Source organism: Malaclemys terrapin, chromosome 5 (genome assembly GCF_027887155.1).
Source record: "Malaclemys terrapin pileata isolate rMalTer1 chromosome 5, rMalTer1.hap1, whole genome shotgun sequence".
Classification (NCBI taxonomy): Eukaryota; Metazoa; Chordata; order Testudines; family Emydidae; genus Malaclemys; species Malaclemys terrapin.
Genome location: NC_071509.1, coordinates 137199995 through 137216479, shown reverse-complemented (window position 1 = coordinate 137216479; position 16485 = coordinate 137199995).

Genomic DNA, 16485 nt, shown 5'->3' with positions numbered 1-16485 from the left:
AAGAATTGTGTACGTAAATCAGAAAAAGCAGCGGGGGGTTGGTTTTGTTCGTCTTGGGCCTCTTGTGAACCTTCTCTCCAGTTGCGAGATTTTGGGGTTTTATTTATGTATTTAATGTTGTGCCCCAAACGGCAAAACTAGTTGTGTTCCAACATTTTTCAAGATTTAGTCACCTACAGGCAGAGACCAAGCAAGGGAAATGGCAGCTGAGGAAAAGTTGTGAGTAACTGAAAACAGGATTGGAATGGAAACCAATAGCCAGACAGCCATTCGACACAATACGCCCCCCCCCCCCCTCACCCTCAGCCCCCGTGTGAATGTATGATTTAACAAATGTTAGACAGCTGGAAGATGGCTAGACATTAAATTACATCTGAATGTTACTGCAATTAGTGCCAGTCTGCAGCAATGGGTCATATTACACTTGGCAGTTTTTCTTGAATGAGAAGTATCACCACCCCGTGTGCTAATTCTGCAGTGTAACATCACTAGTTTCATGTGATGCTGGAGAAAGTTCAATACCAGAGAGTTCAGTGCTAGGAAGATATGTGCCTAAAGACCGCCAGTGACAGACAGTTTGGATTTGACAAAGCCTTGGGGTGGATTTCTGAGTCCTCATGCGGTCCTGTGCCTGGACAAGCAGGCAGACATGGATATAATACTCCATAGCGTACTTATGAACCAGGGACCTCTTGAACCAAAAGCCTGGGTCCTACCAGGTTGAGCTAAATAAACAACCTCTTAGGCTGCGACATGTAACAGACTCATATCCTCTAAGGACGGCATATCACATGGCATCTATAAGCCACACTGATCAATAAGTTATAAACACACATTCCTAAACATAGGGAGCCGGCAATTTTCTGTCATGAAACAATGGCAAAACAGACACGTATCAAGACTTGTTATGAATTTTACACAAATGAAAGCAAAATTACCTAAACTTATTTATTTGCCTTCTGCGGCTCAACATTCTCATCAATGTAACACATAAGATTTACAGAGGTGACTAGCGATGTTGGCTGCCTTCATTTCTGGGTGCCGAGAACCCAGCCTCTGACAACCTAGGCCAGAGATTTCGGTATTCATTTTAATGAGGGGTAATGTTTGCCCTTTGTGGCTGCAAAGCAGAGAAGCTAAAGGCGGGCAAACTGAAGCGCTCTATAGTGCTCTAGGTAACCTGCTATCCCAAACATCACAGCCACTAAGGGGACAATGGCCAGGCCTAACTTGTCCCCCATCTGACTAATGTTTTAACTGAATGCTGCTATTACTCAGAAGTACTAAGCGGCAGCAGGTGGCCATGAATGTTGCTACCGTTAGAAGAGCAGTACGGTTCACTTCCTGCCTCGCTGCCTGGGGTTACCTGATCCTGCACTAGCAGGATTCCTTTTACTCTAAAGACAGCCAGCGGCTGCGCAGAGAGAGTTATGGAGCTGGTAGGACAAGGAGGAGAAGCATCAGCCCACACAGTGAAACTCCGCCAGCCTCTCTCAGTCAAACTTTTGCCAGCCAAGTGCCAATGGATGGCTTCCCCTGTGGTACTCAGAATGGGAATCCGCAGGGCTGGATTAAGGCATAGAGAGATTTTCAAACTTTCTAGGCTGTGTACCTCTTTCCAAATAATGTAGTCTACCACATACTCCCATCTGAGATAGGGTCATAATATATCTATGATTAGATTGCCAAGTCTGACTAAATAAAAGTCTGTCCGCCATTACAGGATTCTTCTCACGAAGCCCCTGATGAGAACTCACATCCCCCTAGAGGTACACGTATCCCCGTTTGAATACAGGCCCCTGCCCTGGCCCTTCTGCCTGGAGTCCGTCACGACCTCTGAATCTCAAATTATTAAAATGTCAGTTTCTAGCCCTCATGGTCGCAAGAAAAAATTGAAAACATGACCCCAGTGTAGTTACATCTGCCTAACGCTGCAGACAGCATAACAAGAGCTTTGAACTCTCCATTCAACTGAATGCTTTGGGGTGAAGGGGATGGTCACTGCCAACACAACCCTACCCACGGACAATGGTCTGGGAGTGGTGATAGCATCCTTCCTCCACTAGCCCAATAGATAGCTTATTACTGCTCCAAGCAGGAGTGAGGCCACACCACATGGGTAGGGTCACAGAGTCAGGGAATTTATGTCTAGGGCTCTGTAGGTCTTAATCCATCCCTGAGACTCTATGGCTGTATGAATACAACACAGGACTCTATGAGCCACCCAGACATCATGAGAAATCTGGGAATAGTGTCTCTGAGAAGCATGATCAGACCTGATTTGTTTTCTAGCAAGTATCTCAACATGTAAGTGAAGATTCACCAAAGCCCACATCCAGACTCAGCTGGAGGAAATTCCCTTTTATATATACCTCTACCCCTTTATAACACCACCCGATAGAACACGAATTCGGATATAATGCGGTAAAGCAGCACTCCGGGGAGGGCGGGGGCAGGGCTGCACGCTCCGGCGGATCAAAGCAAGTTTGATATAATGCGGTTTCACCTATAACGCAGTAAGATATTTTGGCTCCTGAGGACAGCGTTCTATTGAGGTCGAGGTGGACTGTGCAGCTTGGAGCGAGCACTAGAAGACAGTGACAAATCCCAGCGAACCTGAATGAAGTTCCCGAGGACTCGTTGTGCTCAAATAATTGCTTGCTGGTGAATTTCAGGATATGCCTGCCGTGTTCCAAGCTGTGAGCACTGCAGACATTACAAACTTTTGCTATCTTGGCTCTTTCATCTCAGAGCCCACCTATGGATTCTAGTGTTGGCAACTGGCCCACAAAAGCCTCTGCAACCGCAGTGCCCATATGTTTGCTGTTGAACCCCACACAATGTAAGATTCCTGTTCTTGCACACTCCCTCGCTCTCCAGTGTGCTGTTCGCTACAGAAAACACTATGATGTTTTGTCTCCACAGTGAGTGAGTGACATTTGGGATTGCTGGTCCGCATGATACACTTGCTGCCAAACCTTTTCGGGGATGATATTGTCATTGTCAACAAATCACGCTGGTGAGTGAAGCACCGGTGACGAGGCCAGCTCCACAAAGCATAAATCATCTATAGCAAGAAAGGCTGGCTATTAAAGGCAGTGTGGTCAAGAGGGGGAAGGCCTTGAACTGAGAAGACATTGGTTCTATTTTTGGTTCTCTTACTGGATTACGTGTCCTGGTGGTTCTGTCACTTCACCTGTCTTTCCTTTCCCTGCCTTGTCTATTAAACTGCAAACACTTTGCCTCCTAATCATTTAATTGATGAGGAGGGAGCTACTGGGCAGGCTTTTATGAAGACACCGAGTCCCTTTGTCAATCAGACTAATAAGAAGACACTGTGTTAGATTAGAGACAAAACTCCACTTTCTGCATTTTGGCTTCATTTCAGCTCCTCCTGAAAGGCAACATTGGGCAACCTTTCCTCGTGCTAATGTCTACTTCCTCCCTTGAGTGGTGGCGTTGACTTCACTTGTGCAAATAACTCAGCAGCAGGAGGCAAGCATGCACGCTCTAGCTCAGAATTCTCCACCCATCTCGGCACCTAACACGTGCCCAAACTGAGGTGAATTCCATGATGCTTTGCTAAGAGAGTCTCTTTCAGCTGGCCAGAAAGCACGGACAGCAAGTTCAAATGTATTTTATCATGGCTGTGTGTTATCATGCCACTTCACAGAGTAGAGAGAGAGGGACTGAGTGGATTAATGAGGCACAGGTGCTGATATCCAGCACTTTGTGTCAGTGTAACCTTACTTCATGTCCTCACTTACTTTCATTGGAGTATTTTACTGACAGCATTGTTTTGTTTTGGTTTTTTTACCCTCCATCCTGGAACTCATCCTGAACGGATAATGGACTGTGGCTTAACAGGATCAGATCGAAGAACTGAATTATTGGAAGTCCATCACCCACCAAGTAAGGATAATGAATAGAAATACAATGATGCAAAGCCATTCCCACAAATGGGAGCAGAGTAGGACTGAGAAAACCATGTGTCTATCCCGATGTAGCAAAGATAAAGCCTGCTATCCTTTACACAAGCTATTGTGGTAACTGCCATGCTATTAAAAACTCATATGCCACATGGGAAGACCTGGGAGAAAGTTATTGCTAAGAGACTATAAAGGTCAGTGACAATCAGTTTGGATTTGTGCCAGGCAAGTCAACAATGGATGCTATCTGTGCATTAAGATTGCTTGTGGAAAAATATAGAAAAACAAGGAAAACCCTGTGCATAGTATTCATACATCTTAAGAAGGTTTATGTCCATATTCCAGGAGAAATCATCTGATGATGTCTGAGAATGGAACAGATACCAGTAGACTATAATCAGACGCATACAGGACATGTACGAGGGTGCTGTTACCACAGAGGGAAGGCTGGGTGGACAAACTGACCAGTTTCTAGTCAGAGTTGGAGGACATCAAGGCTCAGCACTCGGCCCTTTTTTGCTCGATGTCCTGACAGAGAACACGCTGGTGCATGCTTTTTGCAGATGATAGTGTTCATGGGAGAGAGCAAAGAGAAGATGGAAGATTGAGATGTGTACTTGAAAGAAATGGCATGAAAAGCAACATAAATAAATAAAACGTAAGTTCAATTACCTAGGTTTCATAGTACAGGATAATGGTGAATTCAATGACAAACTTATAAGCATAACAGCAAAGGCATGGACTAAATGAAGAGAAGTGTGCAGAGTGATTAGGGTATAGAAGAATGCCTATCAAATTGAAAAGCAAGATCTACAAGCTGGTATTGGGCCTGCACTTTTGTACGGCTCCCGATGCTGGACACAGAGAGAGGAGCAGATCCTGAACACAGTGGAAATGAAAATGTTAAGATGGATGGACTGAGTTCAGAATGAACAGTTTAGAGGAAATGTGAACGTGGTATCTGTTATTGAAAAAGCAAAGGGAATCCAGGCTTAGAATGGTTTGGGGGGCATGCAAAAACAAGACTGGAAGAGTCTATAGGAAACAGGTGTTAAACTTAGAATTGGAGAGTAAGAGAAGGCCCAAACTTAGATGAATGGATGTTACACAAAAGGATTTGATTAGATGTGGAGTTTTTGAGGAACCGATTCAAGACAGAGTGGAATGGAGAAGAAGGACTACAAGATCCAACCCCATTTATATGGGACCAGGGGTAAAAGAAGGTCAATCAATCAGAATTAGAGCTGGTCATTTTTTGCTGTTTTGTTAAAGTTTTCCCCAGGAAGATTTTTGAGGTCTAGGGTTTGCTGATCATTTCTGACCAGAGAGAGAGACCCAAATTAAACACCTGATGTCTTTGATTCAAAACCAGCTGTTTTGACACAATTCTGTTGCATAAAAACAGTCAAAAGGTATGACTCTTTTAAAAAACAACCTCAAAACTCGTGAAATGGAATGGTCTTCCTCTAGACAGCTCCAATCAGACTATTATTTGCAGCAGGGGTGTGGAATAGATTTCTTTTTGGAGTTTGGTGTGTGAGCAATGGAGTCCTGTAAGAATCACCAGACATGATCAGACCCAGAGTCCTTCAGTACAATATCCTGTCTTCAACAGCAGCCGGCACTAGATGCTTCAGAGACAGGTGCAAGAAACCCCACAGTAGCAGTTCTGGGCTACCCTGCCCCCAGGGAAAGTTTCCTCCTCACTACCATTAGTTAGAGATTGCCTCAAACCCTGAATCAGGAGGTGTTAAATCCCTTCCAAAGCTCCTGTTTATTTTTAATTGTTTGCTATTATAATTCTGGATATTCTTGTGATCCATATAAATATCTAATCCTTTTTGGAATAATGCTAAACTCTTGCCCTCAAGACTATGTACATTATTACAGGTTAGACAGAAACATTTGTCAGGGACGGTCTAGGTGTACCTGGTCCTGCCTGTGTACAGGGGAATGGATTTAGATGACTTCTTGAGGTCCCTTCCAGCTGTACATTTGTATGATTCTATATATGCACACGTGTACCAAAGAACATTAAGGTTGAAAAGTCAAGCACTTGGCAGTTAGGAATTGCTAGATTTAAGGTTGCCTTGGCAACGTTAATGCGGCCTCCTTGTGGATATGCATTATCATATGTCTTTAAACACATGATCAAACTATTTTTTTCACAGGAGCCCTACCTCATTGGGCACACTTGTGAAAGACTGAAGCGACCTTTCTTTTGGATTTTGTTTTACTTCCTCTCTGGTGCTATCCTTATTCTTGATTATTATTTGTACCAAAGCAGCACTTACAGGTCCCAGTTAGAGTCTGAGCTGAATGTGTGCTAGAAATAGATGAATGATCAACTCATACTCTGGGGGCTTTTTTCATTCCAGTGTCTTGTTTAAGATTCTGTCGGAAGTCTGTGTCAGAGCCAGGACTATTATTATTATTCAGATTACAGCGGAACCTAGAGACCGCAAGTGAGACCAGGGCCTCATTGGGCTAGGCATCGGATAAACACATGTGAAGTAGGCCCTGCCTGCAGAGAGCTCACAATCTAAGCCAATGAAGTGTGGGATGGGACACAAAGATGAGATCACCTGGTGGGACAGTAACAGAGCTAAGAACAGAACCAAGGTGTCACAGGGAAGCTGGCCTTCTCAGGAGGTCAGGGGCTGAGCCTACCTCTGACAGGCCATTAATTAGGCAGGGAAGTACTGTGGGTGCGATAAAAGGCAGCTAGTCCCAGTGTGGGAGGGGAGGCTGGCTAGTGAACAAAGGCTCTTGGGGAGAGAAACAGAGTGAAAGCTCCCAAAGGGAGGGTGTCTCAGGGGGACCTGGTGAGGGGGCTCACCAGGAAAGGAAACCAAGGAAGAGTGTCCTAGGTGGGGCAAGGAAGAGTGACCTACTGACCGCTATACGTACCTACATGCCTCCAGCTTCCATCCAAGACACATCACACGATCCATTGTCTACAGCCAAGCCCTAAGATACAACCAAATTTGCTCCAACCCCTCAGACAGAGACAAACACCTACAAGATCTTTATCAAGCATTTGTAAAACTACAATACCCACCTGGGAAGTGAGGAAACAGATTGACAGAGCAAGACGGGTACCCAGAAATCACCTGCTACAGGACAGGCCCAACAAGGACAATAACAGAACACCACTGACCATCACATACAGCCCCCAGCTAAAACCTCTCCAGTGCATTATCCACGATCTACAACCTATCCTGGAAAATGATCCCTCACTCTCACAGACCTTGGGATGCAGGCCAGTCCTCGCTTACAGACAACCCCCCAACCTGAAGCAAATACTCACCAGCAGCTACACACCACACCACAGAAACACCAACCCAGGAACCAATCCCTGTAGCAAACCTCGTTGCCTACTCTGTCACCATATCTACTCTGGCAACACCATCAGAGGACCCACCCACATCAGCCACACCATCAAGAGCTCATTCACCTGCACATCCACTAATGTTATACATGCCATCATGTGCCAGCAATGCCCCTCTGCCATGTACATTGGCCAAACTGGACAGTCCCTCCGCAAAAGAATAAATGGACACAAATCGGACATCAGGAATGGTAACATACAAAAGCCAGTAAGTGAACACTTCAATCTCCCTGGTCATTCTATTACAGATTTAAAAGTCACTATTATTGAACAAAAAAACTTCAGAAACAGACTTCAAAGAGAAACAGCAGAACTAAAATTCATTTGCAAATTTAACACCATTAATCTGGGCTTGAATAGGGACTGGGAGTGGCTGGTTCATTACAGAAGCAGTTTTTCCTCTCCTGGAATTGACACCTCCTCCTCTATTATTGGGAGTGGACTACATTCACCCTGATTGAATTGGCCCTGTCAACACTGGTTCTCCACTTGCAAAGTAACTCCCTGCTCTCCATGTGTCAGTATATAATGCCTGCATCTGTAACTTTCACTCTATGCATCTGAAGAAGTGAGGTTTTTACCCACGAAAGCTTATGTCCAAATAAATCTGTTAGTCTTTAAGGTGCCACCAGACTCCTTGTTGTTTTTGTCTAGGTGGGGGAGGCTCCTAAAAGGGAGGAGATGGGACTGCCAAGTCTCAGTGGAACCTGGTCACCCTGGAAGGACTTCACCAAGGAGCAGCAAATCCAGAGCAGAGGATTCATATGCTGTTCAGAGGAAGAGTCATCATGGTTTGAAAACTGTGGGGGCCTTGACCCAAGAGAAGAGACCCACCTCCAGTTGATGACAAGAGGCGCTGACTCCAGAAGAGGGTTCAACGGTAAGAGGGCCTTACTAATAAGGGACCTAGACGTAAGTGGGGTAAGTTAACTCAGCCCTCCCCCCTCCAGCTAGAGACACTGGGGTGGAGGCCTATTTGCATAATGTTCTACCTTTGGGTTAAATAAACTAGACCTCTGAAGGGTCACTGCTGAATACACATAAACCTCATTAGACAAATTGAAATCATCTACGTGAAACTGAGGCAGAGATGTAATTGTATTGCTAGGACTCCTAGGGGACTCCAGGGGTGAGTACCCTCCACCACACAAGGTGACCACACTCGCAGTGAAACGCCCTTTTCACTAGACAACAATGCCTCCTTGGAAGCAGAAGTAGAAATAGGACCTGGTCTTCACCTTTCCTCCCCTAATTATCTTATTTTAAACTTCACTTTGCCAGGAAGGACAAAAATGAACCTATGCTATGAATTTATACCAAGAGGTAGTGCAGAATGAGTTAATATAAACCTAAGAAAAGAGTGGGATTTCAGTGCAGGCACCAATAACTTGAAGAGAATCAAATCCAGCAATGTCATGATCCCTCCGAATTAGCGAGCTTTATGACTGAAGGAGGAAACGTTTCTCACCACACTCTCCATTGCCAGCGATTTTCCCTTTACTTGTGCTAGGTTAGATCGCATCCACTTGCAACGTTTACAAGCATACAAAAGGGAAGCATTCTCAAGTGCTGTCTGCTATTCAGCTAAGCCAGCAGGGAAGAACTGATTGTACCGCATAAGTCAGCAACACATTTTCTTGCCTTGCCCACTGGCGTAATGGAGAGGAGAGACTGCTGCTTATATTAGCCCTCGTCTGACAACTCAGTGGTAAGTAATTTGGCACTAAAGACAAACACAGCTAAAACAGTTGCCATAGTAGACTCTGAAACCTTGACAGGACCTGATATGTAAGCTCAGGCTGCCAACAGGCAGCACTTGTGGCTTGACACATTAGGAACAGCATGTCACTCACCGCCTCCACAGCTTAGTTTTAAATCTAAGGGCTCCCACTCAGGCAATGACTGTTTTGCAATAAATTTCAGGACAGCCACCATGTGTGTGGCACAAACCAACAGAATTAGCTTCTATTATTAAAAACAACAATGACAACATTACTCTTGGTCATTAAACCGAGAAATGCAACTACAGAACATGGCTGTGATGTATATACCTGTAAGGGATTCAGTGTTATGTATATACAAGTGGTGGAGAAAGCTGTGTCATAATTTGCAGGGCCATGAAATAGATTACATTAATTATTGACCTTTGGGCATGTGAGCTGCACTCTGCCCACTAATCCAACTGTGACAAGGTTTACCAGACTTTCTCTGCTCCCAGCCTAGAAAACCCAACAAGTCTTGGTCCTCCAGGGTCTAGAAGGGCCAGGAGGAACTAACCAATCAGGAACCACCAGGTAGATTAAGAAGGCTTACCTGCATCAGCTAAGTAGGAGTGCTGGGTAAAGCTGGGACAGAAAAAGGGCTGAGTCCTAACCCTGGACCTGGGCAAAGGCCTATTCCTTGGACTGCACCTTTCCAGTTGTACAGCCAACTTGTTTTTTTGTTGTTGTTGTTGGTGGTGGTGGTGTTTGTTTGAAAGTTTAAATGCAGACAGACACATTTTGAGTTTAGCCTTAGCTGACTATTAAATGACTGCAAATCAGCCCTCTGCATGAGTCATCTTGCTGTGGCTCAGATGAGACAACATCTCTACTGGACTTATTCCAAGTCCATGAGCAGTTTCAAACCAGTGCCATTAAAAAGCAACACACCAGCAACCCGCTAGAGACATGAGTCTCTTTTCCTCCCTCTACCCACAAATGGGGAATTTGTACTCCAAGTTAGAGGCGGAGAATAGGCAGTATTCAATCCTGGACCAGCGACTGCTTTAAGGTATAATACAGGGGTAGGCAACCTTTCAGAAGTGGTGTGACGAGTCTTCATTCATTCACTTTAAGTTAAGGTTTTGCGTGCCGGTAACACATATTAACGTTTTTTAGAAGGTGTCTCTCTCAAAGTCTATATTATATAACTAAACTATTGTTGTATGTAAAGTAAACAAGGTTTTCAAAATGTTTAAGAAGCTTCATTTAAAATTAAATTAAAATGCTGATCTTACGCCGACAGCTTGCTCAGCCCGCTTCCAGCCTGGGGCTCTGTTCACCTAGGCCTGCAGCGGGCTGAGCAGGGCCTGTGGCCGCGACGCCGGCTGGCAAGGGGCCAGCAGCTGGGACCCCAGACCTGGGGGGGGCGGTTCAGGGGTCAGGGCAGAGGGTGCAGGGCACAATGCTGGGTGTGTGTGGGGGGGTTCAGAGGTCAGGACAGAGGGCAGTGGGGATGTGGGAGGTTCAGGGCAGAAGGCCGGGGGTGTGGGAGGATTCAGGGGTCAGGGCAGAAGGCTGGTGGGTGTGGGGGTGCAGGGCAGAGGGCTGGGTGTTGGGGGGAGATCAGGGCAGAGGGCTGGGGGGGTGTGGCAGTGCAAGGCAGAATGCTGGGTGTTGGGGGGAGGTCAGGGCAGAGGGCTGGTGGTTTGTGGAGGTGTAGGGCAGAAGTATGTGGGGGGGTTCAGGGCAGAAGGCTGGATGTGGGGGGGTTCAGGGCAGAGGGCTGGGGGGTGGCGGTGCAAGGCAGAAGGCTGGGTGTTGGGGGGGAGATCAGGGCAGAGGGCTGGGGGGGAGTGGGGGTGCAGGGCAGAGGGCTGGGGGGTGTGGAGGTGTAGGGCAGAAGGCTGGGTGTGGGGGGGTTCAGGGCAGAGGGCTGGGGTGCTCGGCTCGTGGGGGTGCTCCCAGCCCCCTGTCCTGAGCAGCTCAAGGCAGGGGGCTGGGAGGGATATGCCCTGTTCTGCCCCCTTCCCCAGGCTCTGTCCCTACCTCTCTCTGCCTCCTCTACGGAGCAGCGAGCACGCTGCGCTCAGCTCTGCTCCGCTCCCCCTCCCCCTGGCAAGGGCCATCGCCAGCAGGGAGAGGGAGGGGGAGAGGGAGGAGGAGGAGAAGAGGGGCCGGAAAGCCCCACGCTGGGGGAAGAAGCGGGGGAGGGGGGGAAGCTTGGCTGCCGCAGGACCAAGCATCTGCCTCCTGCCTCCGCAGGGGAGGGCTGAGGGGCTGAGTGGGGCGGGGGGCCGGGGCCAGGACCCCCACCACCGCTCTCCCCTGCCTGGGCAGGAGATTACTGAGATATGAGACTTTAAGGTGAGATGTTTAGGAACCAAAAAGCTTTTTTGAAAGTCTGGCCCCACTTGTAGTTGACGAGCGCTTTGGAAAATGACACTCAGTGCTTGCCATTTCGATGGTATAGTAAATAACACAGATTAAGGCTAGAAGGGACCTTGATCATCACCCAGTCTGACTTCCTGCTGATACAGGCCAGAGACTGTCACCCAGTGATTCCTGCATTGAGCCCATATCTTGTGATTGAGTTAGAGTATGATTTATAGGGAGACACTGAGTCTTGGTTTAAAGCCTTCCTTCCATGTTCTGCTCTCCTGATGTGGTCAAAAGGTTTATTACCAGCAAAGAAAACTCAGCAATCCATGTCAGTACCATATACCTGAAACTCACCATGTTGCTGTTTGCTGTTTTGTTCTGTTGACAGCAAACAACTAGCAAGCACTGGACACTTTACTGAGTGAGATCATCTACACAATTATTTTTAGCACTGGTCTGTGTGTCAGAGTTCTTGGCTTCTTGTCAGCTTCGTGATGAATTGGCCAGAGCTCCTTAATGCTGTTGGTTGTTACTGTTCTTGGTATGAAGGCATCAGGTGTTTCACTCTGTCCTATTCTGGCTAAAAAGGACTAAGGATGCATTGCGAAGTGGGGGACGTGATTAGTGAGATTCATTTATTGCATATTGTGACTATTATTTATATCTGTGTTTACCTTCTATAAGGTGCCCAGATGCTACGGTGATGGTTACTGAATACATTTGGATAAATAAGTAAATCAGCTAAAAATTCACAAAAAATCTGTCCCAGGCTGATATTTTTTTGCATTTACATCTTATTTCCAAATTCACTGCATTTAAAGGGACTCAGCTAGTCAATGTTCAGAGGGAACTAGCTAAGCACTGAATTGCCTGTGATGGAAAAACAGGCTCAACCTCCGCTTCCCCTTCATTCTGTGCTACCATATTGATTTCTTCACCTCTCAGGAAAAGTAGAAGAATTCCTGTAAAATTTCTGGCCTTGATTCTACTTTTGTACTGAACATTTTGATATTTGGTCAAAAACTGAAACATTAGAGCCCAGACCTGAAATATTTTCATTCAAAATGGTGCTATGGGGCCTGATGGGAGTCATAGTCAGGATGCCTTATGCTTCCATTCTGCCTGGCTCTGTGATCAGATTCTCTCTCTCATAATGCATCATAGGTAGGGACTCATGTGATGCCCCCCTGCCCCCCCACCGAAAATGAGAAAGTGGTGCATCATGGGAGATGTAGTCCAGCCCAGGAGCCCAGCCCATAGAGGCAAATTGAAGTTGAAGGCACCTTAACTACAACTCCCAGGAGACATCACATCAGTTTGAAGTAAAACGTTTCTGTGGAAATTTGACAAAAATGCAAACAAAAAATCCTACATTTTCCACGGAAAAAACACCTATTTTCCAATCAACTCTAGCACAGAGGGAATAAGGCACTTGCCAAGGGCACAAAAGGAATGTCTGGTTGAGTGGGAAATTGAATTTGATCTGTTTTTTGGACTAGCTTGGCTTATTGAGAGGCAAGGAAATGAACGTGGCAGCCACCACCAGAGACACTTACACTGCACACCTTTTTAAACAGCTATTCACCATCATTTTGCACCAGTAAACCACTTACATGATTTAAACAATGTTCACCTATCACTAAAAAGGTATACCTCCAGCCAGGATGCTATGTAATTAAAGCTGCAATTCACCTTAATTGCAAGAAGCGTGTAATTACTTGCAAATGAACCTTACAATTTAACTGAAACCTAACCACACCAAGAAAACAATCCCAAATATTATAGGGCCAGGTGGTGTAAGTCCATGTAGCATTAGGAACTTTAACACAGGTCAAGATTTGGCCTACAGTTCTGAGGCAAAAAAATGATCTCTGTCTTCCTTAATGTTCTTTTTGTCCAGTTACATTGCCTTAGAACTGCGTTTCTATACGGTGAGCATATTACATGGAAATGCCTGCAGATTACTAATTATCCTTTGATAAATGCCATCCCGTAGAGTAATCCCTTCTATTGTGTTATGTATCCGTTTTACGATAGCTTGTTAGCTCTGCCAGGGTACCAGCCAGCTCCTCTGGAGTTAGCTACACTTTCTTGGGTCATTAGTTAAAAAAAGAAAAGAAAAAAGGACTATATTTAACAGCCCTAATGGTGGCCCAAAGCTGCTCTCAGATAGTCATCACCTGTGCCTTGGTAGGATCAACCCCTTCAAAAGGTACAACACAAATCAAATGGCTGGAATTTGAAGCTAGACAAATGAAGACTAGAAATAAGGTGTACATTTTTTGTGTGAGAGAGTAATTAACCACTCGAACAATTTACCAAGCTGGTGCATTCTTCATCACTGACAATTTTGAAATCAGGGTTGGATGGGGTTGTTTTCTGAAAGATCTGCTCCGTGCATTATTTGGGGGAAGTTCTATGGCCTGGGTTATACAGGAGGTCCAAGTGGATGATCACAGTGTGGCCCTGGAATCTATAAACAGATACAGGGATTACTTCACTCCCTGCTGTAATGCAGCCACCTCTGGGGTAAAAAGGGGTTTAATAGCAACGCCTGGGCTCACACTATGGTGCTAATAATAATTGTGCAGATGATCTCACTTAGGCTGGAACTCGGGGTCTGAAACCCCACTGTAGCACTAGCCTGAGTCTGTAGATCAGGGTTCTGAGACTCGCTGCCAAGGGGTTCTCTTTAGCTGCGTAGATGGTCTCAGAGAGACCACTATTTATCATGGAAGATGCAATCTGGCCAGGGGGAAAGACCTATAGGGGGCATGATGGTCCCAAAACTACAAATCCCATAAGGCATTGTGGCAGCTCAGGTGGACACAGAGATTAATGTCAACCCAACCCAAAATGAAAGATTCCCATTTCAGGCTGAGAAATGGAACTAAAATATATTGATTCAGGAACATCAAAACCTTTCGTTTCAGTAAAAAAAGAAAATATGTAAGCAAATCTTTTGACATTTCTGAATCAAAACCTTTTGGGACTTTTTGTTCCAGAAAGTTGGGATCATTTGACAGTTTTCCCCAATTCAGGATGAACACAAATGTCAAAATATCAGAATTTCCCATAGGACAAAAATTCTGCTCTAGTCAATACATTGGTTAGGTCACAGAACTAACAAACAGACCCCTTAGACCGGATGTCACAGAATCTTGAATGACCAGAAGTGCTCGGGATCTTAATCTTTCATCCCACCTGAATAGCAGCAACTCCAGCACCACAGTGTTCCCATAGCCCAGAGGGTCTCAAACTGGGGGTCGGGACCCCTCAGGGGGTCGTGAGGTTATTACATGGGGGTCATAGAATCATAGAATATCAGAGTTGGAAGGGACCTCAAGAGGTCATCTAGTCCAACCCCCTGCTCAAAGCAGGACCAATTCCCAGCTAAATCATCCCAACCAGGGCTTTGTCAAGCCGGGCCTTAAAAACCTCCAAGGAAGGAGACTCCACCACCTCCCTAGGTCGCGAACTGTTAGGCTCCACCCCAAACCACGCTTTGTCTCCAGCATTTATAATGATATTAAATATATTTAAAAGTGTTTTTATTTTATAAGGGGGGTCGCACTCAGAGGCTTGCTATGTGAAAGGGGTCACCAGTACAAAAGTTTGAGAACCACTGCAATAGGGCAATGCAACAAATCCCGCATCTTGACAGGGCATTAGATTAGATGACCCTTGCCATCCCTGATTTGGTGAGATTGAAGCATTTTGCAAATTTGTGCTGGTTTCACTGAATTGTTAGTCTCTGGATTTTTCATTTTTTTCATATGGATTTTTCATTTTCATTTAAAAAAAATATGTAAAGCCTTTACAAATGCTTGAAATAAAAAAAAAACATTTTAAAATCAAGGTACTTGGTCAGACTCAAAATGGTATTTTGTTTTGTTTTAAATTTTGATTGACCAATTTAAAAGAAAATTGTTTCAGGTAATTATTTTTGGACATGCCAATGAACTGAAAAATTATCTATTCACAGCTCTCTATTCAAGAGTAACCCCAGTTCAAAAACTAGTCAATTGAAGTGTGTGTGTTCAAGGTAAAGGACTAAACAGAAAAATAATAACCAAACGTTTGACAATTAAATTTTTTTTGGCATGGTAACTGGATAGCTTTAAATAATGTTAATTAAAATGCCCCGGTCATAAGATGCATAAATATATGGTAGTTATTATGGTCCTTTCTATCACAATAAATACAAGATGAACTTCTAATACTTTCATTACTTAAAATAAAGGGACGAACTGATGATCACAGAATTTGGTAACAAAAACTGGACAACTTTGAGGGAAAAGATATCAACAACTTATCGAAGAGGATAAACAAATCCTTCACTCTTCTGAGTGAAATGCTACAGAAGCAAGAACAGGGATTAAGAGATACTTTGAGCCAGAAACTCAGCTGTTGTAACTCAGGTTAGCTCCACCGAAGTCAACAGGGCTATGTTAATTTATACAGGCTTAGAACGGGTCCCTTTATTTATACTCTAATCAGCAGTAGCTTTGGCAAAGATAGTCTGAGAGGAAGCCAGTGGCAGTTGCATACTGTGCTACTGAGTGAGATCATGATTTCCTATACACTAGAAATATTAAAATGTTAAATGCAGAAAGTAGATGAGACGCATGTTTTAATAACACCAACAGAGATTTTCTCTGGGATGTATAAGTATCCCGGAATTACACAGCCCACCTGATCCCAAAGGGGAGTTATTTTAGATTTAGAAAAATCAGGCTTTTAAAATGGAAAATCAAGTCGTGTGAGCCGCATGTGCTATAGAATGGGGCTTTAATAGTCAATAAAGCTGGCAAAAGTCTCTGCTCGCTACCTAATAGCTAGTAGATTTTCAAATTATAGAATTCATCTGTCACACTCCACTTAGCATATCTATATCATTTCAACAAGAAATGCCACCATCAGACAGTTATTTTAATGGGTGAAGGGGTAAATGCACTGAATAAAAGGTAATAGAATGGAAAAATGAAAGACAATTAGATCAAGACTTTATCACTCTCCTCCCGCCACCCCGCCCTCTGGTGCGACACTGAAGATATTTTTTCACTTGTCTTTGAATGGGAAA